This window comes from Triticum aestivum, chromosome 5D (genome assembly GCF_018294505.1).
Source record: "Triticum aestivum cultivar Chinese Spring chromosome 5D, IWGSC CS RefSeq v2.1, whole genome shotgun sequence".
NCBI classification, from domain to species: domain Eukaryota; kingdom Viridiplantae; phylum Streptophyta; class Magnoliopsida; order Poales; family Poaceae; genus Triticum; species Triticum aestivum.
Genome location: NC_057808.1, coordinates 283,369,313 through 283,389,986, shown reverse-complemented (window position 1 = coordinate 283,389,986; position 20,674 = coordinate 283,369,313).

Here is a 20,674-nt window from a genome sequence, read left to right as displayed (position 1 = left end):
TGCTCTGCGGACTTGTGTGGTGAGGACTCGATCAGTTCAAGATGACCTGCCCCTACGGTGGTGGCTAGCTCTACTTATATAGGCCCTGGTCCTCTTCCCAAATATTGAGCGGGAAGGGAGCCAACAACGGCGGGCAATTTGAAAGGGGACAGCTAGTACAAGCTATCCTGACAAAAGCGGTCTTCGCCTGCAAAAGGCCCTGGTGGTGACGCCATCTTTGGCTCCCTGGTGACCTCCGTCTTGCCGTCCTTCTAGTCTTGGTCTCGTTACACCGATATGGAAACCTTTGCCTGATGCCTCGATACTCTGCGCCTGCGCCTGCCTCCTTAGCACCAAAGAGGAAACAAGGATGCTGCACGCGCTAGCGCCCGCCTGGTGTCGATCGTCATGGCTCACGTCACTTGAGCCTCGCGAGGTTTGCCCCGCCTTGATATCTCATCTCCTCGTGAGCCTGCCTGGAGAAGTAGCTCCTGAGGAGGTCTTGCATCGTCCGCCTCGCGAGGCTTGGCCCCTCGCGAGGGTCTTGATTGCCTTGTTGATGAAGATGGGCCGTACAGGCCCACTAGCATAGCCACGCCGCGGGCCGTAGGCAGGCAAGTCTGGGGACCCCCGTTCCCAGAACGCCGACAGTAGCCCCCGGGCCCAAGGTGCCCTCGGGATTGGCTTCGAGGCGAAGCCAAAGGTCAAGCGCGGAGCGCCGTGGGCCCCAAAAGCCTGCGGCCTCGGTTGACGTGTGGCGGTTGATTGGACGTGGGCGTCTCCGCTTCCCCACGCTGCCTCGGCAACCGCTCGATTTGACAAGTCCCTGCGACATGCAAAGTAAACCATCATTACCTGCGATCGTGGGAGGCGCCGGTTGGCCTTCTTTCGCTATAAATGGGGAGGGGGCGGAGCCCCCGTCGCCCATCTCTTCCTTGCTCGCTTGCTTCTTCCTCCTTGCTCCACTGCTAGCAACAATGGCGCCCATTCGAAGGTTCTCCACTGGAGAGAAAGGGAAGGCCCCCCGTGATGATCCGGGGCCGCTTCCGCCGAAGAAGAGGTCGGTCCATCATCACGATGAAGTGGCGATGCAGGTGGTGACGAGGCCTTGGTGCGAGCGGCCTCCTCCAAGATATCCGCTACCCTTGTACGCCCGGGCCGAGGGCTCAGGAGGGCAGAGCGACGAGCAGCGCCACTCGCGCTGCGCCTGTGGTCACCGTGTCATGGCGACATGCGTCGTCGCCCCTGGAATCCACGCCTCGGACTCCTCGTGCGAGCTCGTGCTATGGGCGCCGATGCCCCCAAGTTCTTGGATCCACTTCCCGCAGTTCTTCTCCGACGTGATGCCGCCGAGGGGGCCTCTCGAGCTCTGGTTGCAGCACGCCGACTGCAACGCTCCGGCGACCGGAGCAGAGATCGAAGCGGTCCCCGCCGGCAAAATCTTCATGACCCGTGGCTGGGGCGAGGTCGCGCGGGTTTGCCGTGCGAGGGGTACCCTCGTGATCCACTTCGAGTATGACGGCGCCACCACGCTCTTCTTCAAGGTCTTCGACGCTGAGGGTCGCCGCCTGGAGTGTTGCCCTGGAGAGGAGCGCCAGGCTGACGTGCACCCCGCTTGTGGCTACTCCAGCAGCAGCAGCCGTTGGGAGTCCGGTGGCTCTCCTGAGCTCTACGAGACTCCGGAGATGAGAGATGATAGCTACATCCCCCCGAGCTCTCGCTGTGCTCGGAGCAGGGCCGCAAGGTCCGGCGCCGCCGTCGCTGATCTAGATGAGGTTGGCGCCGGCCTCCCGTGGCCCACTGTTGATGATGGCGTCCACCACAGGAGAGTGTAGATAGGATTTCTTTAGTTCTCGTTTCCGTTTCCTGCGGAGAATCATGAAGTACCCCGTGGGGGTGTGTAAAGGGTCTGTGATGTCTTTTGCGCATGTCTTCTCTGTTATGAAAATTTGTGAACGCATGTCCTGTTAAGGCTCGGTCTCCCCTTTCTACCCTCGCGATAGCTTGTTGCTCTACCTGACAGGTCCCAGGCCCCAGGCAGGCTACAGCCGTCGCTGGTATGCCAGGTCGCGTGTCGTGGTCAAGGCCAGTAGGTGTGCGGCCCGAGGTCCAGTAAGATCCCTTGAGGCGCGATGCTCAGGAGGTCCCCTTTAGCGCTCAAGCAGCCATGGTAAGGCAAGAAAGGGAGTTGACGTGGCCGCAACAGGGCTGCAGCGAGCGGGACCCTTAGGCCCCAACATTAAGCCAATCCGAGAGCAAGACTTATCTTGTCGATTCCGTGACGGTTCCTTGTGGTGCGCTAGGCCTGCGCGCAAGCTTGTGCGATATAGCTAGGTCGTGCCCATACGAGTTTCCCTCCTCCCGTGCTCTCCTTAGTGCTCTACGTCCTTAGGTCCCGGCCCTCGAGCGAGCTCAGCCGCCGCTGGTATGCCAGGTCGTGAAGCCGTGGTCAAGGCCTGTGGGTGAGGGCTGGAGAGCCAGTAAGAGCTCCTGAGTCACGATGCTCAGGAGCCCCCTTTTAACGCGCAAGCGAATTGCACGGGAGAAAAGGAGACTCGCGGTGCCGCCTGCTATCCTTCTCATGAGATCCCTGCGAATGGGCACAAGAAGAAATACGGTTTGCCGTTATGGTTGCCAGCCTGCCGCTGGTTGTTCCGCGAAGAGGCGAGGGCACTGAGGGCCTGGTGAGGTGACGTGCGTGGGGCGTGCCGCAAGCCAGAGCTCGACCACTCAGGTTTGTCGATGTGGCAGGGACGGACCCATGCACCAGCGCCGTGCCAATGTGAGGAGGCCCCGTGGGAGGCGACGACCGAGTAGGTGATAACCATTGGCAGGTTAAGCATGGAAGGCAAATCAGCTTGGGAAAATGCAGAAAGATACATGCCACTGGGTCAGGCCCGAGCGGCTTGTGGATGATGCAGCCCTAGGGGCTCCCCCAGCAGGGTAAACTGAAGACATAAGCAAAAGGGATACATGCCACAGGGATGGACCCACGCGGCCTGGGAATAATGCAGCCCGTGGGGCGCTTCCAACTAAATGAACTTGGAAAATGTCACCTGGTCCTGTCGACGAAGGAGGGTTGGTGCAGCTGAAGGCGTGCCACGAAGGGGTAGCTCCTCATGAGCCACCGGGACCCTGAGCCTCGGGAGGCTCTGGGGGCTCAGGTGGTTCCTCGAGGACCGTCTCCATCTCCGTCGGGACGATGCGTTGCCTGGCCTCCTGAGCCGCCAGGGCACGCTGCAAGTTGCCCTGGTAGACGAACGACACGCTCGGCAGGCCGAAAGGCTTGCGAACGTAGCTGTGTGGTGGACCCTCACAATGGCCCACGCGCGAAGGCCAGAAACGCTCCTGAGAAGCAGCCCAGTTGAGCCCTGGAACATCGATGCAGACGCGCAGCCGGACATCCTCGCCTGGATGGGGAGCTGCGCCTCGTGAGCGGCTGTCACCGCGCACGGCCCTTCCATCTTGCAGTTCTTGAGTGGTCTTGGTGATGAACTCCTGAGCGGTGGGCGCTCCTTGCCCTGTGTTCTCCTGAGGGAAACCTGCCTTGAAGCACACCTCCAAGTGGTGCCCAAGCGCCTCCCTCGTGAGGTTGGCACTGTCTGAGGCCCTCCAGAAGAGAGCCCCCGAGCCCTGCCCGAGGAGGGCGCCGGGCGCGCCTTCCTATGCGATGGAGGGAGGTGCCCCTGGAGCAGGCGCTGATCCTGACGAGACTCCAGCTGCGTCGCCACCCTCCTGAGGTCTGGCACGGCGCAACAGCTTCTTCTTCTTGGGGAGGGCCTCGGGAGGGCCCTCGCTCTTGCTGTCGGGGTCGTCGATTGCTGCAGCTTGGAAGGCGCGCTGGAGGGAGCACACCGCATCTCTCTCTTCGCATGGGACTGTGATGATTCCGCCGCTCCCTGGCATCTTGAGGACGTTGTAGCCGTGGTGGGTCACTGCCATGAACTAGGCCAGGGCTTGATACCCGAGGATGGCATTGTACGGCAGACGGATGTGCGTGACGTCGAAGTCGATGAGCTCGGTGCGATAGTTCTTGCGTTCCCCGAAGGTGACAGGGAGGCGGACCTGCCCTATCGGTGTGTCACTTACGAGAGTGAGATCTGATAGATATGATAGGATAATATTTTTGGTATTTTTATGATAAAGATGCAAAGTAAAATAAAAGAAAAGTAAAAAGCAACGGAAATAACTAAGTGTTGGAAGATTAATATGATGAAGATAGACCCGGGGGCCATAGGTTTCACTAGTGGCTTCTCTCAAGAGCATAAGTATTTTACGGTGGGTGAACAAATTACTGTTGAGCAATTGACAGAATTGAGCATAGTTATGAGAATATCTAGGTATGATCATGTATATAGGCATCACGTCCGAGACAAGTAGACTGACTCCTGCCTACATCTACTACTATTACTCCACACATCGACCGCTATCCAGCATGCATCTAGAGTATTAAGTTCATAAGAACAGAGTAACGCCTTAAGCAAGATGACATGATGTAAAGGGATAAATTCATGCAATATGATAAAAACCCCATCTTGTTATCCTCGATGGCAACAATACAATACGTGCCTTGCTGCCCCTACTGTCATTGGGAAAGGACACCGCAAGATTGAACCCAAAGCTAAGCACTTCTCCCATTGCAAGAAAGATCAATCTAGTAGGCCAAACCAAACTGATAATACGAAGAGACTTGCAAACATAACCAATCATACATAAAAGAATTCAGAAGATTCATATATTGTTCATAGATAAACTTGATCATAAACCCACAATTCATCGGTCTCAACAAACACACCGCAAAAGAAGATTACATCGCATAGATCTCCACGAGAGAGGGGGAGAACATTGTATTGAGTTCCAAAAAGAGAGAGGAAGCCATCTAGCTAATAACTATGGACCCGGAGGTCTGAGGTAAACTACTCACACTTCATCGGAGAGGCTATGGTGTTGATGTAGAAGCCCTCCGTGATGGATGCCCCCTCCGACGGAGCTCCGGAACAGGCCCCAAGATGGGATCTCGTGGCTACAGAAGGTTGCGGCGGTGGAATTAGTTTTTTGGCTCCATATCTGATAGTTTGGGGGTACATAGGTATATATAGGAGGAAGGAGTACGTCGGCGGAGCAACATGGGGCCCACGAGGGTGGAGGGCGCGCCCAGGGGGTAGGCGCGCCTCCCTACCTCGTGGCTTCCTGGTGGCTTTCTTGACGTAGGGTCCAAGTCCTCTGGATCATGTTCGTTCCGAAAATCACATTCCCGAAGGTTTCATTCCGTTTGGACTCCGTTTGATATTCTTTTTCTGCGAAACTCTGAAATAGGCAAAAAACAGCAATTCTGGGCTGGGCCTCCGGTTAGTAGGTTAGTCCCAAAAATAATATAAAAGTGAATAATAAAGCCCAATAATGTCCAAAACAGAAGATAATATAGCATGGAGCAATCAAAAATTATAGATACGTTGGAGACATGTCAAGCATCCCCAAGCTTAATTCCTGCTCGTCCTCGAGTAGGTAAATGATAAAAATAGAATTTTTGATGCGGAGTGCTATTTGGCATAATTTCAATGTAATTCTTCTTAATTGTGGTATGAATATTCATATCCGAAAGATTCAAGATAAAAGTTCATATTGACATAAAAAATAATAATACTTCAAGCATACTAACTAAGCAATTATGTCCTCTCAAAATAACATGGCCAAAGAAAGTTCATCCCTACAAAATCATATAGTTTAGTCATGCTCCATCTTCATCACACAAGAATGCTCTCATCATGCACAACCCCAATGACGAGCCAAGCAATTGTTTCATACTTTAGTAATCTCAATTTTTTTTCAACCTTCACGCAATACATGAGCGTGAGCCATGGACATAGCACTATGGGTGGAATGGAATATGATGGTGGGGGTTATGTGGAGAAGACAAAAAAGGAGAAAGTCTCACATCAACGAGGCTAATCAATGAGCTATGGAGATGCCCATCGATTGATGTTAATGCAAGGAGTAGGGATTGCCATGCAACAGATGCACTAGAGCTATAAATATATGAAAGCTCAACAAAAGAAACTAAGTGGGTGTGCATCCAACTTGCTTGCTCACGAAGACCTAGGGCACTTGAGGAGGCCCATTGTTGGAATATACAAGCCAAGTTCTATAATGAAAAATTCCCACTAGTATATGAAAGTGACAAAACAAGAGACTCTCTATCATGAAGATTATGGTGCTACTTTGAAGCACAAGTGTGGTAAAGGATAGTAACATTGTCCCTTCTCTCTTTTTCTCTCATTTTTTTGGGCCTTCTCTTTTTTATGGCCTTTCTCTTTTTTATTCCTCACTTGGGACAATGCTCTAGAAAATGATGATCATCACACTTCTATTTATTTACAACTCAATGATTACAACTCGATACTAGAACAAAGTATGACTTTATATGAATGCCTCCGGCGGTGTACCGGGATATGCAATGAACCAAGAGTGACATGTATGAAAGAATTATGAACGGTGGCTTTGCCACAAATACTATGTCAACTACATGATCATGCAAAGCAATATGACAATGATGAACGTGTCATGATAAACGGAATGGTGGAAAGTTGCATGGCAATATATCTCGGAATGGCTATGGAAATGCCATAATAGGTAGGTATGGTGGCTATTTTGAGGAAGATATAAGGAGGTTTATGTGTGAAAGAGCGTATCATATCACGGGGTTTGGATGCACCGGCGAAGTTTGCACCAACTCTCAATGTGAGAAAGGGCAATGCACGGTACCGAAGAGGCTAGCAATGACGGAAAGGTGAGAGTGCGTATAATCCATGGACTCAACATTAGTCATAAAGAACTCACATACTTATTGCAAAAATCTACAAGTCATCAAAAACCAAGCACTACGCGCATGCTCCTAGGGGGATAGATTGGTAGGAAAAGACCATCGCTCGTCCCCGACCGCCACTCATAAGGAGGACAATCAAAGAGCACCTCATGTTTCAAATTTGTTACATAACGTTTACCATACGTGCATGCTACGGGACTGCAAACTTCAACACAAGTATTTCTCAAATTCACAACTACTCAACTAGCATGACTTTAATATCACTACCTCCATGTCTCAAAACAATCATCAAGCATCAAACTTCTCTTAGTATTCAACACACTCATAAGAAAGTTTTTACTATTCTTGAATACCTAGCATATTAGGATTATTTAAGCAAATTACCATGATATTTAAGACTCTCAAAATAATCTAAGTGAAGCATGAGAGATCAATAGTTTCTATAAAACAAATCCACCACCGTGCTCTAAAAGATATAAGTGAAGTACTAGAGCAAAAACTATAGAACTCAAAAGATATAAGTGAAGCACATAGAGTATTCTAATAATTTCCGAATCATGTGTGTCTCTCTCAAAAGGTGTGTACAGCAAAGATGATTGTGGTAAACTTAACAGCAAAGACTCAAATCATACAAGACGCTCCAAGCAAAACACATATCATGTGGTGAATAAAAATATAGCTCCAAGTAAAGTTACCGATGGAAGTAGACGAAAGAGGGGATGCCTTCCGGGGCATCCCCAAGCTTTGGCTTTTTGGTGTCCTTAGATTATCTTGGGGTTGCCATGGTCATCCCCAAGCTTAGGCTCTTGCCACTCCTTGTTCCATAATCCATCAAATCTTTCACTCAAAACTTGAAAACTTCACAACACAAAACTCAGCAGAAAATCTTGTGAGCTCCGTTAGCGAAAGAAAACAAAAGACCACTTCAAGGTACTGTAATGAACTCATTATTTATTTATATTGGTGTTAAACCTACTGTATTCCAACTTATCTATGGTTTATACACTCTTTTACTAGCCATAGAATCATCAAAATAAGCAAACAACACACGAAAAACATAATCTGTCAAAAACAGAACAGTCTGTAGTAATCTGTAACTAACGCAAACTTCTGGAACTCCAAAAACTCATCAAAAATAGGAGGACCTAGACAATTTGTTTATTGAATAGAAGCAATTGGAATCAATATTTTATCACGTTCTGGTGATTTTTAACAATTGTTTTCGTGAACAGAAAGTTTCTGGATTTTTCTGCAAGATCAAATAACTATCATCCAAGAAGATCCTATAGGTTTAACTTGGCACAAACACTAATTAAAACATAAAAACACATCTAACCAGAGGCTAGATCAAATATTTATCCCTAAAAAGAAGCAAAAATAAAAAAATAAAAAATAAAATTGGGTTGCCTCCCAACAAGCGCTATCGTTTAACGCCCCTAGCTAGGCATAAAAGCAAGGATAGATCTAGGTATTGCCATCTTTGGTGGGCAATCCATAAGTGGCTCTCATGATAGATTCATATGGTAGTTTTATTTTCTTCCTAGGGAAGTGTTCCATGCCTTTCTTTAATGGAAATTGGAATCTAATATTCCCTTCCTTCATATCAATAATTGCACCAATCGTTCTAAGGAAAGGTCTACCAAGAATAATTGGACATGAAGGATTGCAATCTATATCAAGAACAATAAAATCTACGGGCACATAGTTCCTATTTGCAACAATAAGAACAACATTAATTCTTCCCATAGGTTTCTTAATAGTGGAATCCGCAAGGTGCAAGTTTAAAGAGCGATAATCAAAATCACGGAAACCTAGCAAATCGCACAAAGTTTTTTGGAATCGTGGAAACACTAGCACCCAAATCACACAAAGCATAGAATTCATGATCTTTAATCTTAATTTTAATAGTAGGTTCCCACTCATCATAAAGTTTTCTAGGGATAGAAACTTCCAGCGCAAGCTTTTCTTCATAAGATTGCATCAACGTATCAACGATATGTTTGGTAAAAGTTTTATTTTGACTATAAGCATGAGGAGAATTTAGCACGGATTGCAACAAGGAAATACAATCTATCAAATAGCAATTATCATAATTAAATTCCTTGGAATCCAAAATAGTGGATTTATTAATATCTAGGGTTTTGTTCTCTTCAATCCCACTTTTATAAATTTTAGCATCAAGATCTATAAACTCCGAATTTTTGGAACGCCTTCTGGGTAAAGGTGGATCATATTCAGTCCCATCATTATCAAGATTCATATTGCAAAACAAAGATTTAATAGGGGACACATCAATAACTTTTAGATCTTCATCTTTATTTTCATAGAAATTTGGAGAACACGCTTTCATAAAGCAATCTTTCTTAGCACATATCCTAGCGGTTCTTTCCTTGCACTCATCAATGGAAATTCTCATGGCTTTTTGAGACTCATTGATATCATGCTTAGGAGGAATAGATCTCAGTTTTAAAGAATCAACATCAAGAGAAATTCTATCAACGTTCCTAGCCAATTCATCAACTTTAAGCAATTTTTCTTCAAGCAAAGCATTGAAATTCTTTTGCGAATTCATAAACTCTTTAACACTGGTCTCAAATTCAGAGGGCATCTTATTAAAATTTCCATAAGAATTGTTGTAGGAATTACCATAATTATTGGAGGAATTGCTAGGATAAGGCCTAGGATTAAAGTTTCCTCTATACGCGTTGTTACCAAAATTATTCCTACCAACAAAATTCACATCCATAGATTCATTATTATTCTCAATCAAAGTACACAAAGGCATATCATTGGGATCAGAAGAAACACTCTTAGTAGCAAATAATTTCATAAGTTCATCCATCTTTCCACTCAAAACATTAATTTCTTCTATCGCATGCACTTTTTTATTAGTAGATCTTTAAGTGTGCCATTGAGAATAATTAACCATAATATTATCTAGGAGTTTAGTAGCTTCTCCTAAAGTGATTTCCATAAAAGTGCCTCCCGCGGCCGATTCTAAAAGATTTCTAGAAGCAAAATTCAATCCGGCATAAATTTTTTGTATAATCATCCACAAATTCAAACCATGTGTAGGGAAATTACGTATCATTAATTTCATCCTCTCCCAAGCTTGTGCAACAGGTTCATGATCAAGTTGCTTAAAATTCATAATATCGTTTCTAAGAGAGATAATCTTAGCGGGAGGAAAATACTTAGAGATAAAAGCATCTTTGCACTTATTCCAAGAATCAATACTATTTTTAGGCAAAGACGAAAACCAAGCTTTAGCACGATCTCTAAGCAAAAAAGGAAATAGCTTCAGTTTAACAATATCATTATCAACATGTTTCTTCTTTTGCATATCACACAAATCAACGAAGCTATTTAGATGAGTAGCGACATCTTCACTAGGAAGGCCGGCGAATTGATCCTTCATGACAAGATTCAACAAAGCAGCATTGGTTTCACAAGATTCAGTATTGGTAAGAGGAGCAATCGGAGTGCTAAGGAAATCATTATTGTTGGTATTGGTAAAGTCACATAATTTGGTATTATCTTGAGCCATCGTGACAAGCAAGCAATCCAACACACGAGCAAACAAGAGACGGGCAAAAAGAGGCAAACGAAAAAGAGAGGGCGAATAAAACGGCAAGGGTGAAGTGGGGGAGAGGAAAATGAGAGGCAAATGGCAAATAATGTAATGCGGGAGATAAGGGTTTGTGATGGGTACTTGGTATGTTGACTTTTGCGTAGACCTCCCCGGCAACGGCGCCAGAAATCCTTCTTGCTACCTCTTGAGCACTGCGTTGGTTTTCCCTTGAAGAGGAAAGGGTGATGCAGCAAAGTAGCGTAAGTATTTCCCTCGGTTTTTTAGAACCAAGGTATCAATCCAGTAGGAGGCTACGCACGAGTCCCTCGCACCTACACAAACAAATAAATCCTCGCAACCAACGCGATAAGGGGTTGTCAATCCCTACACGGTCACTTACGAGAGTGAGATCTGATAGATATGATAGGATAATATTTTTGGTATTTTTATGATAAAGATGCAAAGTAAAATAAAAGCAAATTAAAAAGCAATGGAAATAACTAAGTGTTGGAAGATTAATGTGATGAAGATAGACCTGGGGGCCATAGGTTTCACTAGTGGCTTCTCTCAAGAGCATAAGTATTTTACGGTGGGTAAACAAATTACTGTTGAGCAATTGACAGAATTGAGCATAGTTATGAGAATATCTAGGTATGATCATGTATATAGGCATCACGTCCGAGACAAGTAGACCGACTCCTGCCTGCATCTACTACTATTACTCCACACATCGACCGCTATCTAGCATGCATCTAGAGTATTAAGTTCATAAGAACAGAGTAACGCCTTAAGCAGATGACATGATGTAGAGGGATAAATTCATGCAATATGATAAAAACCCCATCTTTTTATCCTCGATGGCAACAATAAAATACGCGCCTTGCTGCCCCTACTGTCATTGGAAAAGCACACCGCAAGATTGAACCCAAAGCTAAGCACTTCTCCCATTGCAAGAAAGATCAATCTAGTAGGCCAAACCAAACTGATAATTTGAAGAGACTTGCAAACATAACCAATCATACATAAAAGAATTCAGAAGATTCAAATATTGTTCATAGATAAACTTGATCATAAACCCACAATTCATCGGTCTCAACAAACACACCGCAAAAGAAGATTACATCAAATAGATCTCCATGAGAGAGGGGGAGAACATTGTATTGAGATCCAAAAAGAGAGAGGAAGCCATCTAGCTAATAACTATGGACCCGAAGGTCTGAGGTAAACTACTCACACTTCATCGGAGAGGCTATGGTGTTGATGTAGAAGCCCTCCGTGATGGATGCCCCCTCCGGCGGAGCTTCCGAACAGGCCCCAAGATGGGGTCTCGTGGGTACAGAAGGTTGCGGCGGTGGAATTAGGTTTTTGGCTCCGTATCTGATCGTTTGGGGGTACGTAGGTATATATAGGAGGAAGGAGTACGTCGGTGGAGCAACATGAGGCCCACGAGGGTGGAGGGCGCACCCAGGGGGGTTGGCGCGCCCCCCTACCTCGTGGCTTCCTGGTGGCTTTCTTGACGTAGGGTCCAAGTCCTCTGGATCACGTTCATTCCAAAAATCACGTTCCCGAAGGTTTCATTCCGTTTGGACTCCGTTTGATATTCTTTTTCTGCGAAACTCTGAAATAGGCAAAAACCAGCAATTCTGGGCTGGGCCTCCGGTTAGTAGGTTAGTCCCAAAATAATATAAAAGTGAATAATAAAGCCCAATAATGTCCAAAACAGAAGATAATATAGCATGGAGCAATCAAAAATTATAGATACGTTGGAGACGTATCAGTGTGGTGGAACCGTCTGTCACTCCTGAGAAAGGCTTGGTAGGCTGAAGCTGCTCATATGGCACTTGGAGGTTGTCGAACGTGTCGACGGACAGGACGTTGAGTCCTGTGCCACCGTCGATGAGGGTCTTGGTAACCTGCACATTGCTGATGACTGGGGAGCACAACATCGGGAGGGCGCCAGCGGTGGTTGCACACTTGAGCTGATCTACCGAGTTGAAGGTGATGGCGCACTGGGACCACTTGAGCGGGCGCGTGGCCTCAAGCTTGGGGAGGACTGCATTCACTTCACGAGCAAACTTCTTGAAGATACGCTGCGAAGCTGGGGCCTGGGCTCCGCCCAAGATGCAAGTGATTGCACGTGGCTCCTGGAAGCCCCTGGCCCCCTCGTATTGATGGTGGTCGTCGTTCCTTCTTGGCGGTGGCGGCAGCGGGGGAAGACCGGAATTGCCCTGAGGACGATCCTCACGAGGCTGGTCCCTCCAGGCGCCCTCGCGAGGATGATCCTGCCAGCGGTCCTCATGAGGCCTATCACGCCACTCTTGGCGCGGGCCACCGTCGTCCCAGCGTCCGCCTCCACGTCCCCCTCCTCGACCGTAGCCCCGGTCGCCGCGCTCGGGGCGTCGACCGAAGCGTCCTTCGCGAATGGCTCTGAGCTCTTGACAATCACTGGTGTTGTGTGTGTTCAGCTTGTGGAAGGCGCAGAACGGTCGGCTGTTCTTGGATGACTCGGGCAGGTCCCTGCCTCGCTTGGTGTCCGGCTCCGCTGCGAGCACGGCTGCTTCCTTGCGCTTCACGTCCTTGGCCTTGGCCTTCTTCTCCTCTGCGCCCGCAGCTGGCAGCTCGAGGAGGGAAAGGCGCCCTTCCTCAGCTCTTGCGCACTTGGTCGTCAGGTTGAACAGCTCCTGAGATGTGCACAGCTCCTCGTGGATGGCCAACTCCTCCTTCATCTTGATGTCACGGATGCCATCGGAGAACGCGGAGATGATGGCCTCGTCCGTGACCTTGGGGATCTTGAGGCGAGTGTTGTTGAAGCGCTGGATGTACTTCTGGAGGGTCTCTCCTGGTTGTTGCTTGATGCGGTGCAGGTCACCCGTGGCCGGCGGGCGGTCGCGAGTGCCCTGGAAGTTGGCGACGAAGCGGCCGCGCATCTCGAGGTAGGTTCAGGAGCCAAGAGCGGGCACCATCCTTGAGAGCCATGAGAAACCAATTCGCCATGACTTTCTCGTCGCCGTTGGCAGCTTCGATGCTCAGCTCGTAGAGCTGCAGGAACTCCGCGGGGTCGGCGGTGCCATCGTAGCGAGGGGGCAGATCTGGCTTGAACTTGCCCGGCCAGGCGACACTACGCAGCTCGGGGGTGAAGGCGCGGCAGCCGACCGTGGTTGCCGGGGCCCGTCTCAGAGGGGGAGCTTGGTCTTGACGAGGCCCGCGTGCCGGCACCGCAGGCAGCGCGCGGTCTTGGCGCGGGGAGCGCAGGTGCAGCTTCCCACGGCCGAGGAATTTCTTGGCAGCTTCTCTTTTCGCGCGCGGGCACCGGACGTGGTGGGTCGCACCGTGGAGCCGCGCGCCTTGGCGCCAAGGCACAGTCTTGGGGCAGTGGTGGTGGAGGCGCGCCATGAGCCACGTCACCCGTGGCTGGCGGGGGGTGAGGCAGAGAGAGGGACGGCGTCGGAGAGCCCCCTGTGGCGCGGACAAGCTTGGCGACACGGTCGAGCCAGTCCTCATAGAGGTCGTCGACGGGGCGGTAGCGCAGGAGATCGTTTTCCATGAAGAGCGCGGCCCCCACGTCCATGGGAACACGACGTGCATGGGACGAGGAACCGGCTGGGGTCAGCGACGGAGTGGCGGTGCGGCCGTCCTGCCGCACCGATGGGTGCAGCGAAGATGCTTGCTGCTCGTTCCTCGCCGGGCTGGTGGTGGCGTTGGTGGCGGGAGACGGAGAACAACGAGGTGGCCCGCTGACGGGAGCCGTCTGAGCAACGCGGGCGGTGAGGGCAGCCCGGTGCTCAGCTCTAGCGCAGCGAGCATCCGCCATGGAGACGAGGGAGCGATGGAGCACCGATCGACGGAAGGGAAGCTACGGCGCACCCCTACCTGGTGCGCCAAATGTCGGATCTGGGGTTCCGGAAAAACCGTTAAGGTTCGAACTCTGGGGTGCGCGTGAGGTCTTTCCCTCCTACCGATCTATGCCCTAGCTCGCTAAGATCTCGCGGACGAACTCGACGCACTCGCAACACAGAAAGACACGAGATTTATACTGGTTCGGGCCACCGTTGTGGTGTAATACCCTACTCCAGTGTGTGGTGGTGGATTGCCTCTTGGGCTGATGATGAATAGTACAAGGGGAAGAACAGCCTCCTGAGGTTGAGGTGTTCTTGTGCTCTACGGACTTGTGTGGTGAGGACTCGATCAGTTCAAGATGACCTGCCCCTACGGTGCTGGCTAGCTCTACTTATATAGGCCCTGGTCCTCTTCCCAAATATTGAGCGGGAAGGGAGCCAACAACGGCGGGCAATTTGAAAGGGGACAGCTAGTACAAGCTATCCTGACAAAAGCGGTCTTCGCCTGCAAAAGGCCCTGGCGGTGACGCCGTCTTGGGCTCCATGGTGACCTCCGTCTTGCCGTCCTTCTGGTCTTGGTCTTGTTGCACCGATATGGAAAACTTTGCCTGATGCCTCGGTACTCTGCGCCTGCGCCTGCCTCCTTAGCACCAAAGAGGAAACAAGGACGCTGCGCGCGCTGGCGCCCGCCTGGTGTCAATCGTCATGGCTCACGTCACTTGAGCATCGCGAGGTTTGCCCCGCCTTGATATCTCCGCTCCTCGTGAGCTTGCCTGGAGAAGTAGCTCCTGAGGAGGTCTTGCGTCGTCCGCCTCGCGAGGCTTGGCCCCTCGCGAGGGTCTTGATTGCCTTATTGATGATGATGGGCCGTACAGGCCCGCTAGCATAGCCAAGCCACGGGCCGCAGGCAGGCAAGTCTGGGGACCCCCGTTCCCAGAACGCCGACATCATGCAGCTGCGTCTCCGGCCCGCCCAGGACGAAAAGCCCATTTTCTGTCATGATTTTTTGTCATAGAAGTAGGACCCCACCACATCTATGATGATACCGGGTTTTGTCACAATTATTGTCATAGAAGTGTCATAAGTATGACAGAAAAAAATTTCGCTCGGCCCAAAATGTCACGGATCTGTCTTTTTTTGTAGCGTAGAAAGGAATGCAATATGTAACCTATATCACACTCCCAAGTTAAACGTGTATTATGATAAGTGATTGTTGCAGGTTACACAATAGTAGTACTTTGATGTAAGAACGTGGTGTGATAGACAGATATTGTATGTTCTAGAAACAGGAACACATGTCTTATTCACAAGTATAATTTGTAAACTAAGCAGATGGAATTTAGCAAAATTAGAAGCAATACAAGCTAGACATCATACGTAACATGCAACCACATATAACAATGCCAAGTTAGAGGGAGCACCTGTGATGGTGGAGTAGGGGAGATGTGCTCATGATGAACACAACTACTTTGAGTGTCTATGCATGTGTTGTCTTGCAAATCTTGTTGGGGGCATGGCGGAGTAGAATCTGTAGAGACCCTCCGTTTCAGTTGGTCGGAAGGAGCACCATCATCCACTGCCTTGCTAATTTCCTTCCGCTTTATTGATTTTACAGTGTCAAGTAAAACCTTCAAGAAAAAGCAATAAAATTCACTCTTCAGAACTCATTCATGCATGATACTGACAATCACTACTTTGATGTAAGGCAAACACATGATACGATGATGGAATATGTACGAAAAATAGGATGGCATGGCATATTCACAACTATTTGTGTAAACTAAGCAGAAGCCATTTCAACAAATTAGAAGCAATGCAAGCTAGACACCACATGAAAGATGCAACCAATATGACTCTGCCAAGTTAAAACTGTCCCATCATAAATGGCGTTTCAACAAAATAGAAGTAGTAGATGCTATAAATCATATGAAAGATGCAACCAATATCACACTGCATATACTAAAGGTGTCTCGTCATAATTGATTGATGCAGGATAAAAAAGAATAGTAGTTTTATGTAAGGATATGCTTAATAGACAGATGTAGTATGTACCAAAAACAGGAAGGCATGACACATTAATAGGTATAATGTATAAACTAAGCAGAATAGCACATGCAATTTAACCAGATTGGAAGAATTACAAGCTAGACACCATATGCAACATGCAACCACATATCACACTGCCAAGTTAGAGCAAGCACTGTGATGGTGGTGTAGGGGAAATGCGGTCATCAACTACAGAGATACGTTGAGTATCTTCATCTAGCCTTGCTGTTTCTTGAGAATCATGTGGGGAGGCTGAGACTACAGTCTTTAAGAGAGTATCTTCTCTCATAGTAATCCACGAGTCTGACCGTGTCATCATAAGTGACTGATGAGTGATACACAAGAACATTAGTTTGATGTAAGAACATGGTTAATAGATAGATGTAGTATGTACAAAAAAAGGAAGGCATGTCATATTCAAAGGTATAGTGTGTAAACTAAGCAGATGCAATTTAACCAAATTGGAAGCAATACAAGCTAGAAACCATATGCAACATGCAACCACATATTACACCGTGAAGTTAAAGCAAGCACTTGGGATGGTGGTTCATGGCGAACGATATCATCAAGTGCAAAGCTACGTTTACTGTCTCCATGTGCTGACATTGCACCCTTTAAAGCGCTGAAACACATATTGCTTATCCACGACTTAAGCAGGAGCGACTTCTCTCTTTTCAATTGTGTATTTATCAGTAGTGTGTCAGAGGCTGAAATACCCATGCATAAAAAAATAGTGAGAGTTTGGGTGAAGTGTGTGTGCAGAAAGTGCACTGTAAAAGTAGCAGATAGCTCTACAACATGTATGGCACACGAAATTAGATTCTAGGATTTTGAAATATGTGCACAGAGGTGGCTGGGAAACGCAGGTACTCCTCCAGCACACTGATACATCTCCAACGTATCTATAATTTTTGATTGTTCCATGCTATTATATTATCTGTTTTGGATGTTTTATATGCATTAATATGTTATTTTATATTATTTTTGGAACTAACCTATTAACCTAGAGCCCAGTGCCAGTTCCTGTTTTCCCCCTATTTTTAAGTTTCGTAGAAAAGGAATACCAAACGGAGTCCAAACGGAATAAAACCTTCGCAATGATTTTTCTTGGACCAGAAGACAACCAGGAGACTTGGAGATGAAGTCGGAGGAGCCACGAGGCGGCCACAAGGATGGAGGGCGCGCCACCAACCTTGTGGGCCCCTCATGCACCTCCTGAACTAATTCTTTCGCCTATATATTCCCATATATCCCCAAACCACCAGAGGCATCCATGAAAACACTTTTCCACCGCCGCAACCTTCTGTACCTGTGAGATCCCATCTAGCACTAGTGCATGTCGGTCCTAAACAAATGGTTTTTAACCCCTTTCCGCGTCGGCATTTGGAACCATCGCCAAGTGAGTGTGTGCGATAGGGTGTCCTTCCCACACGACCCAGAAATCGTAGGGGATAGGCCCTCCTGGGACCCAGGCTAGGGCCGTGTGCGATCGGGCGAGGCGTCGAAACCCAATCATTTCCGTAGGTATGTACATCCCACACGGTAATCCGAGAAAATCATTTCCGTAGGTATGTACATCCCACACGGTAATCCGAGAAAATCATTTCCGTAGGTATGTACATCCCACACGATGAATCCCAGAAAAACATTTCCGCTCGTATGTATATCACACACAGTCAATCCAAGGAATACGTTTCCATTCTTATGTACATCCCACACAGTCAATCCAGGGAAAACGTTTCCGTTCGGACGTACATCCCACATAGTTTTATGTGTAGGCTCGTGTGTGAAAGGTGTAACTATCACACATGGTCTTCCTTGGTTAACTGTTTGTTTTTATCAACTATATCACACACGATTTGATGAAGAAAACGGTGTGGCATTGGGCTATCCATCGCAAGCGCTTTTACTGCTATAACCGTTTGCAAAGGTCCATGACACATTTAGCAGGTTTATTTGTTTACAATTAATAATTCCAGTATTACGCAAATTCACAGTTCATATCGAACAGCTATTTGCCAATTTCATATCAGGCACATAAATATATTATAACATCACAGTACGGTAGCTACATGAAAACAACACAGTACAACATATAGCTAGTTCAAATTCATAAGAACAATATATTCATTTCCCTAATCGAGATCATCCAGGCTCATCTTATCCACCTCTGCTTTCAGTTCAATAAGAACTCGTTTTGCACAGGCCAACTGGGAAAGTGCCTCCACCTTTGCCAACACCATCTTAGCAAAGTATGATTTAAAAAATCTGAGCTCATTCTCCACCTTCAAGTTTTTATCCCGCATCTTGAAATATGCTTCAGCGTTGACAAGACTTTCTCTAAGCCTACGTGTGTTCTCTTCCTCATACATGCTCCAGAGCTTCGTTAGGCACATCTTCAAAGACTGTGGCCACTCTTGATCAACCCACTCCAAGTAAGAACACTTCCGTTCATCCTATAATATTTAAAACTAGATCGGTAACAATTGTAGGGGAAATGGGTTTATAGCAACATAGAAAATCACCAATGCTTATTTTAAAAAACTGAAGAAACATGTTAATTATGACATATCTTCTCAAAAAGATCAATGTGCAAATGAAATAATTGGTACTGAGACAACAACCAAATTCTGGAACATCAGAAGCTATAATTAACTACAACGACGCTACAAGTTCTTACTCATGTACAATAAATAACAAATTGAACATTTTATGAGGAAGGTAAATATAACTGCAACAGCATAGCGACAGTGTTTGGATGACAGCAAATTGATACTAACAGGTGTGTACATGCACAAATTTAGTAACATAGAACTAATAGCACTAAGGCCGTCCACTATGTATGCCAAAACTGGGGTAAAGACAACTGTTGCTACATCTCGCACCGGTGCCCTGCACTGGCGAGCCGATGTAGCGGAAAAAAATCAGGGACCCAGACTCCGGAGCACGTAGTTGCTCCGATGCCCAGTTCCTTCGTGCCATAAAGATTTAGTATTTTAGTGGTTGGCTACTCGGATGTGTGGACCATAGTTGGCTGCACAAACTGCTGAAGCTGTGCCAAATAATTTTCTAATGGCACCGCTGATGAGATGGCAACAATTTAAGATACTAGATACAAACTGTGACACTGTCTTAGGAGGCGTTTGGTTGAAGGTGTGGTATGAATGGGTTGGGACCGTGACAGTGTCCGAATCACATCTAACAAATGATTTGTAACAACAAAAGAGGGTCTAACCTTCTCTGCACATGCCAGAAACTTCCTCCCACTGTCCACATAATCAAACGCAACTAACTTCACGCATGGAGATTGATGGTGACAATGAGCAGATAGATCTTCAGCCACCCCACTCCATTCGTTGCCACTGATGGTCTTAGGGAGCTACAAGAGGAAGAAACGACTCAAATCGACCTCCGGGTAAAAATCCTTCATTCCAAGTCATAGCCCAAGAGAGAGAAGAGAGGCATACCCGGGTGGACAAGGAGTAGTCGCCGGAGGAGGAACCGCTGGAGATGTCTTTGAAGAAGACCATGGAGACCCCTGCGGTAGGATGCGAGACGGCGAGAGCGAGGAAGCGGCTATAGCTTAGCAAGGAAGGAAGGAAGGAAGGAGGAAACAGGGCAAATGTGACTTGTGGTCGGGGAGAAAAGGGGGTGGGGGTAGATATTTTGGCAGTAGGCCAAAATTTTGGAAATGTGGAGGGAAACTTTGCGCGTGGTGCCGCCGGACCATTCACTTTGAATGATTGTGTGCGTCGCAAACGATTCTTCTGCTTTACGCGCATGGGATGAGTTTGATAATTCAAATTTTGGTCAGGCATGGGCACATTCACTTTGAATGCGCGCGGTGCCGCCGGACCATTCACTTCGAACGATTGTGTGCATTGCAAATGATTCTTCTGCTTTACGCGCATGGGATGAGTTTGATAATTCAAATTTTGGTGGAAATTTCCCCTGGTACGTCATTGCATAATTTAACATCGCTTGCTAATTTGGGCACACAAAAGAGCGTACATCAGACAGACCACACTTATTGAATCGAGCAATGTTAGTAATTACATAGAGCCAGTTGACCTAAACATTGCTCTAACAAAAGACCAGCATTAAAAACAAAGCCTAAGTACGCATAATTAAAAATCCGCCGCCACGCCGGCCTATGCATCGTCGGTGTGAGATGAGACGTCGATGAATTGTCCTGGCGACATGCTGCCGTTGGTGGACTCCGCGTCCCCCCTGCTGAAGTCGACCGCGTCCTCGGCGCCGCCCTCAAGGTTGTAGTACTCGTAGTAGTGGCTGCACCAGAGCTCGCGTTGGTACTCCACCGCTGATTCCTCGATGGGCAGACTCTTCTCTACCTCGACCTCGGCCACGCGAAACTCCTCCTCTCGGCACTCCTCGATCTCCGCCGCCTCCTGCATCTCC